The following is an 18,800-nucleotide window of genomic DNA, read 5'->3' as shown; positions in this document are numbered from 1 at the left end:
CTTTTCTTTGTCTCTTCCCAATGCCACTAATAATTTCAGCTTGGGTCAATTTTCCCTTCCCCAAGCCAGCCACCCATCTCCACCAATCAAAGAGGAGGCAGCCACCCCTCTCCCTCTATAAAAGGGGCTTGGCCGGCCACCTCCCCATCCTTTGCTTCTCATTTTTGGACACTCCACTCCTTCCTCCGCTCTCTCACACCCTTCCCCTACCTCTTACCCATGAGCTGAAGCTCCACCAAGGCTTCATGGCCGGCCATGGCCATGAGAGCACACCAAACCACAGCTCCCTTCCTCCCTCAAGCTTCCCCTCACCATGAGAGCTTCCCTCTCACTCTCTTCTCCCCTAATCTTTCATGAGTCCAGCTCACTTTCTCCTTTCCCCTCTCACTAGATTGGATCTTGATGCAGGTGCATGTTGGTCCAAGCATGGAGAAGGTTGAGCTATCCTCAGATCTGAAGTTCTTGAGCAAAGTTCGTCCAAAACCTTGCAGTAATTTCTGTATCTTGCTGTTTCAGATTCTGGTACGAACTTGTAAAATCCGCCAAATCTTGTGTGCAGATCCAAATCGAGTGATTCAAAGTTCCACAGATAGGTATTGAAAAGGTCTACAACTTGGCGTTGATCTCATCCTCAAATTCGTTACGGATTTTGCTTGGTAAATAAAGTTATGCAAACATGCAGAATCACTGTTTGTTATATTTCTTCCGTTGTACAAAACCTTTTTGAGCAAACTCAACTGTGGGTGAAAGCCCTCTCCAGTACCTTCATTTTGGCGTTGGTTTCACTTCAAATGACTTCTTTAATTGAAATGGTTCATAGATCAAGATCTGGTCAGATCTGACTTTGTCGAATTAAACCAGGAGCTTGGAAACGAATTTTTCAATGAAACCAACTGGGTAAGAACCACCTATTCAATAGCTTTCAAATGCAGCAGACCTCATATTTTTATAATTTATGTACGATTTGTGGTGAATTAAACTTGTTCTGTGTGTTCTGCAGACCTGGCTGTAAGCTTTTAATTCATCAAAAATCCATTTTTGAACCTAATTGAGTGATTCCAATTCTGTAGGATTACTGAATGTTTTCTTAATCATCTCAAACAAGTTTCAAACCTTTATCTGTTCTGCAACTCCATAGTTAAAGCAAATGGTGAAAACATGCAGTAAATTTGTCAATCCAATTGTGAGAGCTTCAGAAACAATTTGAACACAAATCCAATTGTGTATGCTTCTCTGTTTAATTACCTTTCAAATGCCAGTGGCCTCATATTTTTAGGATTTTTTCTACGATTTATGGCTTACAGATCTTGTTTTCTGTACAGTCAGATTCAAAGAAATTCCTAAAATTGTAGGTTTAATATTTTTGGGTGATTCCAATTGGGTTAGTCTTGTATTAGTACTGGCTATCTAGGAAAAATATTATTAGTCTCTGTTCATACGTATTTGTTGCTGTTAGTAATGTTTATGTGTGACATGCATTGTTGAAGCAAAACTTTTCGGTTTATTTAAAACCCTTGACCAACTCTTTTTAGTAGAGATGGGCAACCTTTGTTTTATGCTTGTAAAACAAAACCTCTGCAACTTAACATTAGCTCTTTTGTTTTGCTTAAGTTTCCAAATGATGTGGAATATGGTTTGCTTCCTATTTTGGATGTAGTGTAATGTGAACAAATTAAATTAGGAAAACTGTTTTCTACTTTTCCAAAAATGTTGAAAGTATGTTGTGAATGTTTGTGATGTAAAACTAATGCTCTTGTCCTCTTCATGATGTTATCTACCAGGGGATAATTGGTTTATACCATGGTGATAACCGAGAGAGGCAATTGCTAAGTCATGGCACTCTCATACCTTCACTAGGTAAATAGATTGGGTTATCTTTTAGTTGCTTTGTAGTATCTATAAGTCCTTAGTATGTTATACCTTGGCTGCATGGTTAGTTGTTGATTGTTGAATGATGTCTTGTTGGTGCAATGTGATTGATTGTGTTCTTTTTATATTTTCCGGCGATAGATGCGAACAATTTCGGAGAAGAAGAAGAAGTGGAATCGGACGAGGATTTTATTTATATTGTTGGGATTCTTATATTGATGGAGTTGAAGAAGTCCGGGGACAAATAAGCCAAGGCAAGCCATCTTTTGATCTCTGACTTGGTGTCTTGTTGGATGTCATTTGTTGATGTCCAAAGCACCTTAATTCTATGTGTGTTATTCTCTCTATTTATGTCATCTATGTGTGATTGCAAGTGGGGTACTCCCTAGTGGTGATACTCCACTATTGTCTTTGTGATTATGGGATGCATGGTATCATAGCCGTGCTATTCCACTTGGTTATCTTGTATGCTCAACATGAGCATGTTCCATCTCAAGGTAGTAACTTACACCACACCCACCACTTTTGTAACTAGATGATTCCCCGCGCGTTGCTGCGGCAATTTTTAGCAAATCATGTGAATGAGAACATATAATACAAAAATGATTGTTTGGAAGTTACTCGACGGATATTGACATTATTTGAAAATCAGGTTGTAAGGAGTCGTACATCTATGTGACCAGAGACATCACACGATCGTACTACGAATTGGACAAACAAAATTAAAAGAGAAGACATAAAACCAAAACTAATGTGCCATAAATTCGGATGAAACAATGACAAATTGCCAAGCAATGAAAAACATACATTTCAAATGTAGATAAATACTTTGAATTGCAGTATGGGAGCAGCAAAATACTTTGAATTGCAACTACGTAGACAAAGCAAAAAAGATTTATGATATATACGAATTTGACCTGCATAGATAAAAGATTTTAGTTAACATTTCATCCCACTTTTCTTTCAAATCAATGTAATATGGTAAACAACTAAAGATCAGTAGGAAAGCATTGGTCCTCCGCATCTCAAATAAGATGACAATGCATGCATTACCACAGACGTAAATACTAACATTTTCGTACCACTGCATATTAATTGGGAGTCTGAGATACTGTCCATCAGAAGTGACCAGTTGACCAATGGCTGCACATACCGAACACCATCCTGGAAGATGGGAGTAGGAATCTGAAAATAATATATAGCACCAATACTGAAATACACCATGTACGTATGGGATATGAAACAGAATTAACAAAATCAGGAGCAAACACCATGGTAAATGTTGCTCGCTTACTTACTTAAGAAGGGGATCATCGTGGTTGCTAGTGCCCATTGGTGGAGAATTGGCCATGTAGAAGACACGAAGGCTGAACATGTTCATGTGACACTGATTGGCCTATCCGCAGAATGGTAGAATAGAAACCAAACACGCCACATGGAAGATTAGAAGGACGGTGTCCTGTTCCGATACCCATGAAATCACCAGGATTGTTTGCATGTGCTTCCTCCGCATATTTAAGATGGATTTGGTGGAGAAGACGCTGCGAGAGCTCATGGAGGGCGATGGCCTGAGCTCGAGTCGGCCGTCCCAGAGGTATATGGCGCGACTATAGATGTCGTGCAAGGAATGGGGGAGTCCGACTATGACGTAGAAGCGCGATTGGGAGTTATTTTGATGGTTGCCTGGGTTTGTCAGTCTTGCAGGCTTGCACCAGCCATAGAGACAGCCGCTCGCTCGGAGAAAGACCCAAATACGTAGAAAGACCCAAATACGTAGGGGAACTATTTCAACACGGCAGTGGCGGAAAGTGGAGAATAAAGAGTGAGTCGGCCGGTGCCCGCTCGTCTGCCTTGGAAGTTACAGGTAAATCAATTCGTTTCTAAGGTGGGGAGGCAAGGAGATGCAAAGATGAATGGTGTGGAGAAGACGATAGGGCCGCCGGCCGCAACTACGTGTCTCTTCGGTTAAAAATGAAAATTATAGTAATGACGTTGATTTAGGAACGATTTTTTTCTTGGCTTAGGTGGCAATTTAATGACACATGGCATGCTACAATTGATCAAGAGTGCTTGATGAGGTGGATAGCTTGCATGTTAAGAGAATTACCTTTAGTGGGTTGCTCCAATTTAGATATTATAGATTTAGAGGTATCAATTTCATGATCTTGGTGTAATTCTCAACTTGAGAGGAGTATGCCATGTACCCTATTGGAGAGTTGGTTGGATAGTGATTCTCCACTATCCAAATTGTATAGTTAGTACCACAAATCTGAGATTATATTTCTCTTTGTGTTGTCATCATACATGCTTACCTTAAGCGAGTATGATCCACGCCATTACCCCCTTTTTACACCATCTATGGCGTGATGACTCTCATCTCGGCCGTAGTGCAATGGTAGTTCAACTCATGAAACTTTAGGTTGGGAACCCCTCAAGGCTTACCTTGTTGTAAATGTTTGTGAAAACCTTGGGTAAGTTAACTCTACCCAAGTGTATGTTTTGGAAAGACAAATGGTTTGAACAAGGTTGTTCGGGGGAATATACCTTGGGTAAGTTAACTCTACCCAAGTGTATGGTTTTGGAAAAGCAAATGTTGTGAACAAGGTTGTTCGGAGAAATATGGTGGTTTGTTGGTAAACAAAGGAAGTGTGGGTAAAATTTTTTTCAAAGGAGCACTGCGTATAAGTGTTCGCTGTCCCAACTTTTTATCGCGCAACCACACTACCCTGGTGTGGGACGGGGCTTAGCCCGTAGTTTGTTGAAGCTGGCATGAGACACCTTCACAACTCTCTAGGAGGGTCACGATGACCTCTGACGCCGGGTTGCGCTCTGGAGGAGGCAATACACTGTAGTTGTCTATAGCCGGACGATTACTGAGGGTCTTCTGTCATGGCGCCGGAGATACGCTCAAAAGGAGGTATGCTGCCGTGGTGCCGAGAAGGGGTAAGCCCGCAGGGAAGGACTCGTGCCAGTGGAGATGGGCGAAAGGTTATGTCCGGGTATCCGTCGTGGCATATGTTGTTATGCGGGGATGATGCCCACACGATATGTATCCGGATAGTTGTGGGGAAAGTGTGCAAACTCTGCAGAGTCAAATCTATTCGAATAGCCGTGTCCACGGTCATGAACGGGTTGAAATGGCCATACTTAATCGGGGCTTGCGTTTTGTTTTTGAACAAATGATTTGCAAAGGAAGTGTTGTGTTTATGTGTACCGGAAGGATACGGAAAAAGGGCGTGTGTTGACCATATGGAGATGGTCGTGGAAAAATGAAGGCTAAGTGGGGAACTCTTTCCTAAATGTTTCTTGAAGAGGGACTCTTCTTTAACAAAGATATAGAGATGTCATAAGTATCTTTTGAAGTATCTTCTTCAATAAAGATATAGGTATGTCATAGGGATCCTCTAGCATTTCCATCAACTGAGATGGACTTATGCTACCTCATCTCCAATAAAGATATAGATATTTCATAGAACTTCCTAAGCGTCCCCATCAATTGAGATGGCGGCATGCTATATCCACAAGAGAAACTGACGCTCTTGTGCATTCTATATCCACGAGAGAAACTATGTCTCTTCCACATGCTATATCCACAAGACAAACTGATTCTCTTCCCCCTGCTATTTCCACTAGTGAAATTGGCTCTTCCCTCTTGTCATCATAGATTAGTACTTGTTATCTTGCACTCTTGCAAAGTACCTTTCTTGATGGTTTGCGAGTACAATTCCAAATGTACTCACGGCTTTGTCCCTGGCTATTTACTTGGCCAGACTTGGAGGAACACGACGGATGAAGAAGGAGTTGGCGACGTCTATGCGAGCTAGGAACGTCTTCCCAGTCAGTTGCCTGTAGGGTTATCGCAGATGACTTGGGTACTGCGCTGCTGAAGTGATGATGCTACTCTGATGTTTTAGTTAGGCCCTTCGAGGCAATTATGTAAGTATCGGTCGTGTGACCATGTTGTAATTTTCTTATTCCGCTTTGTAATGGATGGTGTAATTTGATATCAGTTCGGTTATGTGTTCACGGCGCACTGATCATGGGATCGTGAACTGTATACATAACAGGGAATTTCGGACAGCTAGTCCGGGGTCCCCACAAAAATCTTATTCATGAGATTCATGAAAATTGCTGGGGCATTGGTTAATCCAGAAGGCACTACAAGGTATTCATGATGTCCATACCTTGAAACAAAGGCAGTTTTCAGAACGTCTTCCTTCTTGATCTTTATCTGATGATAACCGGATCTTAGATCAATTTTGGAAAAGACTCACGCGCCTCTAACTTGATCGAATAGATCTTGTATTCTTGGAAGTGGATACTTGTTCTTGATTGTGACATTGTTCAAATTCCTGTAATCTCCGCACATCCTTCTTCCTCCATCTCTTTTATCCACGAAGATCACAGGTGATCCCCATGGTGAAACACTCTCTTGAATAAATCCTTTTTGTTCCAAGTCATCCAATTGCTCCTTAAGTTCTTTCAACTCCTTTGGCCCCATTTTATATGGTGCTTTAGCAATCGGAGCTGTTCCTGGAATTAGGTCGATAGTGAATTCTATCTCCCTATCTGGTGGCATACCAGGTAATTCCGTAGGAAACACATCCTGGAATTCATTTACTACAGGTATATCTTCCAATTTCACCTCCTTCATGCTGTTCAGCTGTAGCTCAACTTCGATCTGTGTATGCTTGTCTCCTTGGTAGATCATTCTACTTCCATCGGGGCTTTTCAGAGACACCGTCTTGTTCACACAGTCGATCAATGCTCCATTAGCTTTTAACCAGTTCATACCAAGAATGACATCAATGTCCTTCATCGGTAAAATGAACAGGTCCGCGTCAAACGCGCACTTATTGATCATGATGACTTGTTTTTTTTTGGTATGGGTTACTACTATCGTTCCCCCCGCAGAAAGTATAGTTATGGGTGTTTCTAACTTAGTGCAACTAATCCCATGTTTGATGATGAATTGCTGAGAAATGAATGATGTAGTGGCACCAGTGTCAAAAAGTACTTTGCCAGGATGAGTGAGTATCTGGAGCGTACCTATCACCGCCTGATCGGAGTTGACCACCTCCTCCAGACTAGTGCAGTTCAGCTTGCCGAAGGGCTTCTTATTCTTCCAATTCCCTCCGTTATTTCCTCCTCGGCTTCCTCCTCCTCCTGATTGTCCTCCTCCCGTGTTTCTCTTGGGGAAGTCCTTCAACATGTGCCCCTCCTGACGGCAACCAAAGCATATGATCCTTGGCTTCTTGCAATCCTTAGCGAAATGTCCTGTGAGTCCACAGCTTCTGCAAACCGCTTGATTTGCAGTCTGGAATGCTTGGTTCCTCCTGCTATTATAGTAGTTGCTGTTGTTGCTGTTGTTGTTGTTGTTGTTGTTGTTGTACCTTGGCTTGAAACTCAAGCTGGTATTGGGCTTGTTGCTAACAAATCTCTTAGGCTCAAACTTGGCCTTCTTCCTCTTCTCCTCTTGCAGCTGTTTAAAGTCATCCTGAAGAGTGATGGCTGCATCCACCAACTCTTGGAATTCAGTCGCTCTCATCATACGGAGCTGTACCTTGAACTGGGGACTTAACCCCCTCAAAAACCTTCTTTTTCTTGTCCTCGGTGTTGACTTCTTCAACAGCATACCGGGACAGTTTTGAGAATTCCCTGACATAAGTCAGGATGGCCTTGTCCTTCTGCTCGAGACTTTCGAATTCTCGACGCTTCAGTTCCACAATACTTTCAGGGACATTGGATTCCCTGAACTTCCTCGCAAACTCCTCCCAGGTGAATACTTTTCCAGCCGGATAAACGGCTACAATGTTGTCCCACCATGATGCGGCAGGTCCACACAATAAATGTGTAGCATAACGAACCTTCTCCTGGTCGTTACAACCAACAGTATTGAGCTTTCGCTCGGTGTCCATAAGCCAATTCTCCGCGTCCATTGGCTCGGGCGCGTATGCGAAAGATATAGGCTTGGTGTTCTGGAAGTCTGATAAAGTGACTCCCTGATTCTCGGGTCTCTCTACCCTGTTCTGCTGCAGCAACTCCTGAAGAATTTATTCTGCTGCTCCAACGTTATGCGTTGTCTCTCCTCCACCATCTGCATGTACTGAATGAAGTTTTGCTGCGTCATGGGTGGTGGTGGTGGTGGAAACTGATTCTTGGCTGCTTCATCAGCATCTTCCTTTTGCTTTGCTTCGTGCTCCATGCGCTGCGCTTCGGTCTCCTCTCCTAACGCTCCCGACATAACCCCCTAGTTCTGCAACACAAGATGATACTCATAATTACTCCATGCGCAAGTTTTCTGAGCTCAACTTTGTGCACAGAACTAGTCACGCAATGGAAATCAAGAAGCAAATCCAAATCATACAAAACATATACCATGTATATATATACTTGAGTGATCTTATTACAATACTCAAGTCAATGTGAGTATGCAAACTCACTTATTAAAGTATATGTACAAATTTCTACAAATATTACACACTACAATACACGTGGTACTTGTGTATTGTAGTCCCGCCTTCCTTGGTGGACTCTAGTCGATCTTCACTCCCGGTACATCCCAGGCTTCCATCCGGTCGAACGTGTCGTCCTCCTGATAGACCCTGGAACATAAGGTCTCCCCGTCGGCTGGTAGTCAGAATCAGATGATGATCCTAGGGAGAAATCAGTGTTCACAAACTGATCGTTAAGTGCATCATAGTCCACCCATCGGGTGTACTACCCTGTAGCTCCATCATAGGTATTTCCAATATTTGTATCCGACTCAACCTGTGTCGGATACCCTCCATCAACTCCTTCATTATTAGGATAACTCTGGTTCTGGGTTGTGGCGTCCTCATTCATCTCTCCGTCATAATACACTGAAGTACTATGAGTTCCCGTATCAGATCCCCAACGCCAACCCGTGGAGTTTTCTATAGGAGTCTCGGAACGCTGATTGTTTCCGGATTCCTCTCCACCCTCATATCCCCCATAGGAACTCCCAAGATAATTCCCAGGTGTAACGGGTGTAGTTTCACGCTCAAGAGGATCAATACAAATGTAGTCACCAGCTGAGTAAACTGGTGTGTGCACCACATTCTCCATGGGTTCTTTCCCCCTAGTCTCCTCCTTGGGTTCAGTAAACTCCTCTAGCATCGTATCAATTGCTCCCGTCAAATGATGGTTCAACTGGAAGAGCAATGATATTAAGTTGCGGCTATTATCCATGTATTTTGCAGCTGCTATTGGTTTGCGTTTTGCATATTTGTAGTGGTTAAGCATGGGATCCTCTTCCTCCTGCATATGAGGAATGTGGGTGAATTCGGAACCCATAAGCTCTTTCATCTTATGCTCCCGAATATCGGTGATGGCTCTCATAACGGCTATATGGTAGGCTGTGTTGATAGTTCTGGCTTCACCTGCTGGCATTACTACGCTCATTCCCAAAGATTCGGGAAGTCGCAGTCCTACCCTACACTTTGCCAATACAGTACCATCGTAGTACATGTATTTCTTTACTTGGATCTGGGGATCACACCCAAATTCAAGTAACATGGCACGTAGAATATCTGCAAGTCCTCCTTCATATTCACTCAGTGTGGAATCCATCACTTTCACGTTTCGTCCCGGACGTGAACTTGCCATGTTGGCTGTAGAAATAGAAAGATTATAAGATTAGTAATAATGCATCATAATAGAGATAATAAAGAATTATCGCACTAAAAGATATGATTGTTTTATTCTCAATTGAATATACACCATATTTTTAGAGAATTCTTTACTAGTCCTATTTGACTCCTAACGTCTGGTCCCATTTACTAGGTTCCAACCTAAGGTCAAAGCTTTTGCTCTGATACCAACTGTGGTGACCCTGCATACCACTGCATGTTGTAGTATGCCAGTCGTTGATATAACATTCACGAAGTACCATTCCGCAAATATTACATCCCTCAGAGTAGTACAACATAACATAGCAGGTCCATAACTCATTCATTTAATATTACAAACATCATACACATATCGTCTCGGAGCTCCTCTTGGGTCCTAAGAGGAATACTCCTGGGTTCGAGGCGAACCCAACTTAGCTTACAATATAGATGTCTCATTAAGTTGTACATTTATTCTCTCGAGCAGCTAGTATTAAGAGTTCGGGCTGCTCGACTACTACTACTAGATTATTCTAGGCTTGATCTCCTCCGGAAGCCTCCCCGGTTCCGTAGATTATAAGGTAGTCTACGCCTTCAACACCTCCCGAGAGGTCTGGTTCTTCATAGCCGATGATCTCGGCTCCTTCAGGGTTGTCGTAGTCCTCCTCCAGACGATTCAGACAATCTAAGCAAGGGATTTAAGAGTGGTATGAGTACGAGCGTACTCAACAAGTTCATTATAGATAAGAGGTGTTTAATGCACTAGCTACGATATTAGACCAGAAAGTCTAATACCAATGCAGGTTTTGATAAACATTTCTTCAAGAGATTGCTTTTATTTCAAAGAGCTATGTCCGTCAGCCTTCACTGGTTTACTAGAACTTCATGGAGCTCCTTTCCGGCCGCGTTCGCAGTTCCATATCCCGGAACAGGGAGTGACAGGTCACGATTCTTACACTCTGCAGAGGTGTGTTGCTTTACCCATAAGAGATCTTAACCTTGGTGCCAACCGGGCAGCTCTCCCGTCCACACTTCCTATGGTGTGAGGCCCGGTATAAGGTCATAGCCAATCATATTCCTCCGCTACCTCGCACACCCACCCTTTTGTAAGACTGTCTTCCCCTATATCCATGGTGAGACCGTTCCAGGCATTTGTTCTCCCCTATACCGGTTAAGGTAGACCGTTCTGAACAATTTCATATGCCCTCCCCTATCAATCATGGATAGACCGTTCCGGACATCTTACAATCCATCATAGACCGCATTACCGTGGGGACTTTAGGCTTCCCCAGCCTACCGCTTGTCCCTCAGGATACAAGTGTCTACGGCAAGCGCATCCGTTGATGTACAAGAGGTGGAAATACGATTGACTATTCCGTCCCACTCCAGATCTTATGGTTAACACGGGTATTACGGCACAAGAATCACTGGCGACATTTGTTGTTTAATCCTAGATGGATATAAACCCTTGCAATGGAACCTCCACCATATCAACACAATCCATGGTTCCATTGCCCACCACATAGTCATATTCATAGTTATGAAAGTAGTGGTTTTGGTTTTTATGCAATAGTGATAACCATAATACTTTGCAAGTAATTTGATAGAAATACTCAAATGATATGAGCAAGCGATGAACTTGCCTGAACACTGCAAAGTTTTGCAGTTGGATGGTGTGGACTGACCCTTGTCCCCTGTCTCTGAAAAATAGCATCATTGTCCAATAAGGGCAATGGTTAAAGAAGCAATTATGCATGCTTTCCATTTTTAGGGTTTGTTCCCCCCTTTCCGATGTTTGATTATTTTATGTGAGAGGTAATTACTAAGAATGATTTGGAGATACTTATCTTAGGGTAAATAGAACCTTAAAATGTTGTCAAGGTGTTTTTAAAGTCCAAATGCATTAATGGACTTATTTTCTTTATTGAAAATAATATGTGTGATTTAAATCCTTATTTAAATCATCAAATTAAGACTTATTTTTATTTTTCTTCAAAAAATCTCTTTGCTATTTTATTTAGATAGAGAATTTTATACTGATCAATTTTCATATTTTTAATTATTTTTTTAGAGCTCTTATCAATTTTCTATTGAATTTCAAAGTTTCTGGTTTTTAATTGAATTGTGAAAAGTCACAATTGCCCCTGGGCCCACCTGTCAATGGAGCCCAGCGGGTTGGGTTAGACCAGCTCGGGTCCAACCGACCCGAGCGGTCGCTCACTCACTCACCACCTCGCGCCGCCTCGACCTAACCCTAATCCCCTTTCTCTCTGGCGACCTGCGTCGCCGTCACCGTCGCCGGCCGATTCGGTGGTCTCCGGCCGCCATGGCCCTCGCCATGGGGCGCAATCGAACCTCCATGTGACGGTGATCCTTTCCATCCGCGTCGATCTGGAGCAGACGCCGCTCCCGCTCGTCCTCGATCCTCTTCGCCATGGCTAGGGTTACGGGATCCGCGTGATCCCGCGGCTCCCAGAGCTCCTGGCGTGATGGCGCCGCCGTGGATGTGCTGCCATGGTGGGGGTGGTGTTGTGGCGCCGCCATGGCTTGGCTTGGCCTGGCGCCACCGCGCCCTGGCGTGTGCCGCCGTGGCCGCCATGGTTGTCTGCCTGCTCGACCCCGGTACGTTCGCCACCTTTCCCTCTCTCTCGTGTGCTTGTTCTTCTTCCTCCTCCCTTAGCTCTGGTCACAGTTTCTCCTCCTCGTGGAGAGGCCAGCCGTGCTCATGCTCTGGTGCTGTGCCTTGCTTGCCTGTTCATGAGCTGCTGCTGTATCTGATGGTCTTGGCCATAGCTGCCAGGACCATGCCAAACTTAGGTTACTGCTGTGCAGCCCTGCCATGCCTCTGTGCAAGGATTTCTAGTTTTAGTGCTGGCTATGATTGCATTTCTTGTCTAGCTCTACCTCTGTGCCTCTGTTCTTGTTAATAAGCTTGCTAGATATCAAGTGTGTTCATGTATGCTGCTCTGGCTTGGGTTCTGTGTGTATTACTTGCAATTTGGGCAAGTGCCAGAGCAATGGTGTGCTGTTCCTTGTGCTCAAATTCATGAGCATGCTCAATTGAGCATTACTGTTGGCTTAACTGTATGATTCAGTGATTAGTGATAAGTGTTTTATTTGTTTAGCAAGATCCAGTGGTTCATCAAGCCCTTGATGTGCTTCTGGATACAATCATATGATTATTACTTCAGTATCTGTTTATTCAGTTAAGGCTTGGGTGTAATTCTTCAGTAGCTGGCTCATTTCTGGTGCTATGCATGCTTATAGCCATCTGTATCAAGTGTTAGCAAGCTCTGGTGAGCATGTGATCAACAGTGGCTTGTTGATTAATTGTTAAGCTTCTGTCCGTGCCTATCTGGTGTTCATTCTGGTGTCTGTATGACACATGCACTTGTGCTAGTGAGGTTTATTACTTACTCAAGCATTATCTGTTGCTTGCAGTGATCCTCTGGATCATGTGCAAGGTTCTGGTGCATTGATTATTTGGGTAATTCATTTATCTCTGTTACCTTGCTTAATTGGATAGATAAATGATGTGAACGGCCTTGCAGTGATGATCATATGAGTTGATTTAGTAGAGCTAGAGGGATGCCAACCTCTGTTGGGTACCCTAGCTCCCTTTTGAACCCATCTGGGTAATGATAGATGTGCTTAGCTTATCTGTGGGATTTGGTGAAGTGGTTAAGGTGGCCCTGACAGTAAATCATTGCTGTTAGGGTAGCTCCCACCTATGTTGGCTTTCTTTGATGAATAGGTGCTCACTGGCTAATCACTTGATGAATTACCAGTGGCTTTGGTGTTGATAAACAAGATAGGCACATGTTGCCTATCAGTCTGATGGTTTAGCTAAACTATTAGGTGCTTGGTGGATCTGAATGGCTACATAGAACTGAATCCCTGCCGGATTTCTCTGGTTGTGTCACTGTGTTGACACAACCAGTGTTCCCTGGGTTGGTTTCCTTCTAGCCTTGGTTTTATTTGCTGGCACCAATTGGTTTTGCAACCAAGTGATGATACATCCAGGGTTCATACCCTTTTTGCTTCTGTGATGCATGAGTATGCTTAATTATGAGCAAAACCATGGTTTGCTCATGCTTTTCTGGTATACCTCACTCCAGCTCCAAGATTTGTGGTTGATGTAGAGGATTAGCTGCTGTGTTGATCTTCTGGTTTGGTTGATTTGCTTGCCCTGCTCCTCCTGGTGACTTGTGATGCTTGATTTGATTCAGTGGTATTATTGAGCAGGTTGAACAGTGAAGCTGTTCTTCCTGTTCTAGCTATTCCTGACTGTTCTTGCTACTGGTTACTTACTCTGGTGCCTTGTCGATGGAATGGTTAGGGTTTGGCTGTGAAAAGTGTATATATGGCCAGCCATGGCTTCCCTGGTCGACAGCACCACATCTCACCCTGGTGACTCACTGTGTGTGTGTGTTGCATGCACACATGCTGTGTGTGCAGCCTGTGTGTGTGAGTGTACAGGCTTGGGACTTGGGCTGGTGAGAGGATCAGCTCGGCTGAACCTTGTTCATATCCATTCCATCTCATTTTTTATTTGCTAACCTGCCAAGTGGCAATGCCACTTGGCATAATGTGTTCTTTGTTGTGTTTGTGTGCAGGGACAATGTGCTGATCAAGATGGAGATCAAGATCATCTGGATCAAGATTTTCAAGAAGCTTATTTTGTGTAGTTTAGAATATTTCATTAACTTGTAATTTTTCTTTTTCTTTTTCTATTTCTTCAATTCTTGTATTGTGTTGTAAATTCATATTTCAATTCTGGATATTGTAATTGACATTGTAATTTGTGTGAATATCAATAAAGCTCAAGTTTCTCTCTAATGAGCTTTGTCTAAGTGTTTTATTATTCATATTCTTGATTAATGATAATTTTTAATAAATCATCTCAAGTTTGAATTATGTGATAATCATTTGATGTTTGAATTTGGAATTCAAATTCAAATTTGGTTTGAATTCAATCATACAACTTAAGATTTCAATGCAATATCACTTCTCTCTTCTCAAAACCCTAATTTAGATAAGTAGGAACAAGTTCATCGCACTCTCGAAACCCTAACCCTGTAAGGTGTCGAGAGAGAAACCTGTCCCCCTTCGATGCAGTTTTTGTTTTAAAAGCGCGAAATTTCCCCGGAATTTACCATGCAATGCACATCCCTTTCTAAAATCTACCCCTCGATCGCCTCTAAACCTGGGACATTACACGGACACGGCCACGCTGCATAAGAATCTCCATCTCCATGTAGTATTCATCCATAGTCTTCACACCTTGTCTCAATAGGGTCAACTTATCAAATATATTCCGCAAGTAATTTGTAGGCACAAAGCGAGAAGTCATCGCCTCCTTCATAGCACGCCATGTGCGGATAGGTTGCTCACCATCCTCATCTCGGTTACGAACAAATGCATCCCACCAACGCAATGCATAGCCATCAAATTCGGAAGAACCAAGCTTGATCTTCCTATCTTCACTGTAGTTGGGACGTAAATTCCATAACTTCTCAATATTGCTGAGGTATTCTTCAACATCAGCACCTCCTTCAAACTTGGGTATGGAGAACTTAGGCTTACCCAATCCATCTTCTTCCTCAAACCCACGACCTGGACGTCGGAGTTCAGCAAACCCACGAGGACGATTACCACTTGGCGCACCACGAGCATTGTGTGCGTCATTTTGAAGCTCAGGATCTTCGTCATCTTCTTGTTGTTGTTGTGCGGTCAAATTCTCAACAGCTAAGCGCAAATCAGCAAGACTGCGCTGTATATCCGTCATTTGATCTTTCATCGTAGTGACGGTCTCACATGTAGTATCCAGCTTCTGGGAGATCCCTTGGACCGTTCCCCTAAGAGCATCATTTTGAGTGCGGGATTCACGTCGCATCTCATTACGAAGAGCTTGATACTCCCTCCAGTTGATGATATCTGCAGAATCCTTGTTTTCCTGGTTAACAATTTTTTCATCACTAGCAGACATGATTAGTAGGTTAGTGCACTAAATTAAAATTATGTGGTGGTACTCTCACAACTCACTCAAAAACTGATAAGAAAAGGAGATCTTACCGTTCCAAAGTAACTTAGTGTTGCTTACCACTTGTAGTAACAACCAGTGCACGGATGTAGCGAAGCGAATATTAAGGGTATAAGAACAAATCACACGGCAAAGCAGGATATATGTGGGGCTGTAGGTAGGCTACCTATTTACACCAATAACAAGCTCTAGCGCTGACCGTAGACAACCAATGATACTCACATAAGGCGATAAATGTGGCAATGCAACTATATGTAGGAAAGGTTGCAATGCACTAGAGAGACACTAGCAAAACTCAACGAGACATGCACAGGATTGCTCAACTACGGGTGCAGTAAAGTAAACTTAGGCCTACACTTGATTCTTCTAGCACTTCACTTTTCTTTTTGGATTTTCTTTTTGTAGAACACGCAACTATGTAGCTCTTTTTGCTTCTTTTCTATTTTCTGTTTTTTTTTGCTCAACTCCTTTATAATACGGCCAACAAAATATGCAAAGCACCATGAGCAGCCTGACGAGTGATAAAACTAGTCTCTTCTGGGGAAGTTCCTAGTCACGTATATCGATAGGCTGTGGCTATGGTTGGGAAAAGCACACTGTACGCTATGTGGACTCGGAGTAACAAAAACTAAAACTAGATAAAAGTAGAGACTCAAACCCTAACAACTAGATGAAAGAAAAAGATACGCAAAAACAACTACGAAAAGCAACTAAAACTTGAAATTAGTGCAATCTAAGGCTATGGCAAACCCTAACCCTAATTGTTTTTTGGCTTTTTCTGGATAGGAAACACTCACAACTCAACTATGGGGTGGATTGTGGATGGCTTACTGAGGAAAACTGAAAATCTGATACCAAGATGATAAGGGGTGGCCCGATCTTCTCAGTAAGCAACGGTGGTGATGATGATCACGGGGTGATTGCAGCGGTGGAACATGACGATGTAGTGGAAGATAACTTGTATGATGCAACGAGATCTCTCGGTTGGTCTCTATCGCCAATGCAACAGCTCTCAACCCTGCAAGATATTCACAACTCCACACACTTGCGCACGTAGCCGCTGACCACGAAGCGGTAAGTTGCAACCTTCTAATTCCCAATGGAACAGCAGATCACACAAGACTTTCAGATCTACATAATATCAAGCAATATGGTGTAGCGATTCAATAGTTTTGCAGAGCAAACAACTAAGAACTAGGGTTTATCTTAAACATGGTCTAAAGCAACTTTGGGGCGTCCTGGGCACTTATATAGGCGTCCGGGACGACCTCAGGTTGAAAAAGTACGAGAATAACCGACCCAGAATAGATCTGGTCGAGACAGACTTGGACACGGCCGGTCTGGAGGCCGGTCGACCGGGCCTGGGACCGGGCTGGCCGGTTCAAACCGTGCTAGGGACCAGATGCTGACCGGGCTCGGGAATTGTCGCGCAGTAACCCTCCCGGTTGCAGTCAGCGTGGCGCCCGGTTGGCGCCGGGGTGAATCCGGTATGCCGCCCGGTTGGACCGGGCTAGCGACCGGGCGCGCCGGCGTGGCGGTCGGTCTGACCGGGTGTTGGGCCGTCCTGGACTTCTTCTTCTCCTCTCGCGCATGCCTCCCGCTTCTCCCTCGCGCGTCCATGAGATATCGTCATGTCCAGCTCCATGTCCAGCTTCACGTCCTTCTTCACGTCCAGCTGCTCCTCTGCTGCTCGTGCGATGCTTGTCTCCTCTTCATACCTGATGATACATAAATAACAAGACTTAGGCAGTATAAATTTCTCATCAATCAAGGTATCGTTTTGGAACAAGTTCACCTGTTGTTTAAGTAGCTTCGCACGAGCCCTTGTAATAGGTTGTAATATACCAGGTTTAGAGGCTATAATATGAGAGAACACCAAAGTGTGCATTGCATTCATGCATAGAAAATCCGGGGAATTTTCGCGCTTTCAAATAAAACTTACCCTAGTAACTGAAGTTTCACTTGACTTGCTGGAATTGAAGTAGATCATCAAGTCAAGCGCTATAAACTTCACTGTGATCTTTGTTAAAACCTTGTTTTGGGTAGAGATGATTTGATCTATGGATTAGATCAAATGGAATTATATTTACAAGAACACATTCTTTAAGAATCAAACCCTAACTTATTAACACTTAAAAGTTAGCAACTACCTTTGTGTGTAAATTAATTCACTTCTAAACTTATTACCAAATAAGGTAAACCACAGGGTCTAAAGTGCATAAAAGCCACACATTCTTATTTAAATCATAACTTATTAAGTATATGGAATATCATAAAACTAAATCCATTTACATTACAATTTATAGTTCAAACTATTTGAATCAAACTGACTATGAGTATTTTGAAACTCATATGATCATGCCTTGGTGAAATCAAACACCAACTATCCAAATTTGAGGAATAACCTTCAACCTTAATCTTTTGATCAATATTATAATATAAATCCAATTCAATATGATATAGTGACTCATCCACAATAATAAAACCATCCACAAGATATTTAGTAACAAATGCCACTTGGCTATCCAAAAATAAATCATATGAGAGGATAATGATCTTGCCACATAGGATGAAAATATCTACATGACTTGCTTTCCAAGCTATGCCACCTCATGCTCAAAGGATTGCTCTGGATGAGGGCATGACACCCAAGCACCTTACTCATCAAACCAACACAAGAGTCACCACCTATGTGTCATGATACTAGAGCTTGCCCAAGCCTATAAATAGAGCCACACCCTTCATCCATATGATCACCTTGTAGCATGATGCAAGGAAACCAAACACTTGAGACCTTCCATATGAATTAGCTAGGATCAAGATGAAGAAGCTAGGAGGTGGAGGCATACCACAAGAAGAAGGTTTATCAGATTTCCAGAAGAACAAGCTACATAAGATACCAAGGTAGTATTCCTAGGCCAACCATATATTTAGAGGATCATATCATCATCTCTTAAGTAAGACCTTAGGATATTCCAAGACATTTAGAAGTGAGTGAGATTATAATACTAATCATAGCCATGTTCATACAAGAATACTAGAGTAGTACTAATCTTAGTTGTTAAAGACAACATTTGATCTTGGAGGTGAGAACCTTATTCCAATGTCAAACCTTAGGAAACCAATTCCATAATCATCAGAACTTGGTATTAATTATAAACCCTAAGAATCCAGGATGAGTGTGATGAGAGGAATATTAAAGAGGGATTAGTTAGGAATGAGTGGATCTTGTTTAATGCATGATCATAACTTGTAGA

At 42.8% G+C, this 18,800-nt stretch overlaps 1 long non-coding RNA gene across 1 annotated transcript; it reads left to right on the top strand.

The window, feature by feature from the left end:
• Nucleotides 1–313: 313 nt before the first annotated feature.
• Nucleotides 314–1,857, top strand: LOC127348321 (uncharacterized). The gene is made up of 3 exons (XR_011744321.1): nucleotides 314–593; nucleotides 821–897; nucleotides 1,782–1,857. It is a non-coding gene; the product is annotated as an uncharacterized lncRNA (long non-coding RNA).
• Nucleotides 1,858–18,800: the final 16,943 nt, after the last annotated feature.

This window comes from Lolium perenne, chromosome 4 (assembly GCF_019359855.2).
Source record: "Lolium perenne isolate Kyuss_39 chromosome 4, Kyuss_2.0, whole genome shotgun sequence".
Classification (NCBI taxonomy): Eukaryota; Viridiplantae; Streptophyta; class Magnoliopsida; order Poales; family Poaceae; genus Lolium; species Lolium perenne.
Note: the sequence above shows the minus strand (reverse complement) of the source record. Positions and strands in the feature narration are given on the sequence as shown.